The sequence below is a fragment of the Parambassis ranga genome, unplaced genomic scaffold (assembly GCF_900634625.1).
Source record: "Parambassis ranga unplaced genomic scaffold, fParRan2.1 scaffold_24_arrow_ctg1, whole genome shotgun sequence".
Classification (NCBI taxonomy): domain Eukaryota; kingdom Metazoa; phylum Chordata; class Actinopteri; family Ambassidae; genus Parambassis; species Parambassis ranga.
Window position 1 is genome coordinate 1,950,200 of NW_021144797.1, and position 1,205 is coordinate 1,951,404.

General features: G+C 44.2%; 1 non-coding gene across 1 annotated transcript; it reads left to right on the plus strand.

The window, feature by feature from the left end:
* Positions 1-388: 388 nt before the first annotated feature.
* trnas-gcu (transfer RNA serine (anticodon GCU)) lies at positions 389-470 on the plus strand. Its single transcript has one exon. It is a non-coding gene; the product is annotated as a tRNA-Ser (tRNA).
* Positions 471-1,205: the final 735 nt, after the last annotated feature.

Here is a 1,205-nt window from a genome sequence, read left to right on the forward strand (position 1 = left end):
TTTGTAACTGGTATCTTTATTGGTTAAGAAGAAAATAATAAGTGTACTCAGTAACGAATTGTGGTGTTAAAAATAGTGAAGTACATTATTTTGTTACATTTGTACTTAAGTACAAGTAAAAGTACTGGCTTAAAAATAAAGTACAAGTACCCAGTATTTGTAATCAGTTACTGCCACCCCTGGACACATGCAGTCCACCCCTGGATATGTGCAGTCCAGTGCAGTGAGGCATGCTCTGATCTGTACAATGGAGAAACCAAACAACTACTCCAAAAACTGGCCTTCAATGTTTGTCAAAGTTTGTCAAGATGCTTATGTTTAAGGCAAAAGCTGTGACCTTGTTCAAGCGTATTTTCGCTCGAAGCCGTGAACACGTGTTAATCAGACAGACGAGGTGGCCGAGTGGTTAAGGCGATGGACTGCTAATCCATTGTGCTCTGCACGCGTGGGTTCGAATCCCATCCTCGTCGTTTCATATTTTAAGGTCAACGTCCTGACACAGGATCATCACTTGATGGTGTCATAAACATTCCAACTTAAGACAGTTTGGACAGTAGTACTGGTGTCCTATCTACACAGATCAGTCTATGGAGAAGTCCACAGTCTGTGCATTGGTCCAGCTGTAGGTATTAATGGAAAACCCACATTCAGTAGGTCAGGAAATGAGAATATGTGAAAAGGTTCAATATTGAAGACACCTGGAGCCACTCTAACCAGATAATGAACTCAAAACACCTGCAAAGGCCTTTAAATGGTCTCAGTCTAGGTCTGTAGGCTGCACAACCACAGGAAGACTGCTGACTTGACAGTTGCCCAAAAGACGACCATTGACACCTTGCACAAGGAGGGCAAGACACAAAGAGGCTGGCTGTTCACAGAGCTCTGTCCAAGCACATTAACAGAGAGGGAAGGGGAGTACAAGCAAGAGGGAGTACAAAGTGTTCTGCCCAAACAGGGACTTGAACCCTGGACCCTCAGGTTAAAAGTCTGATGCTTCCAATACTTCACTAGTACACTTCATGTAGTGCAGTGAGTCCTGATTGACTTGCAATTGACCCTTTATAGAAGGGGGATTAGCTCAAATGGTAGAGTGCTTGCTTAGCATGTGAGAGGTAGCGGGATCGATGCCCGCATCCTCCAGCCTGCATTTTAGGAGGTAGGGTGTAGCTGGATGGATGAGGATGGATGGATAATGTAGTGGACTC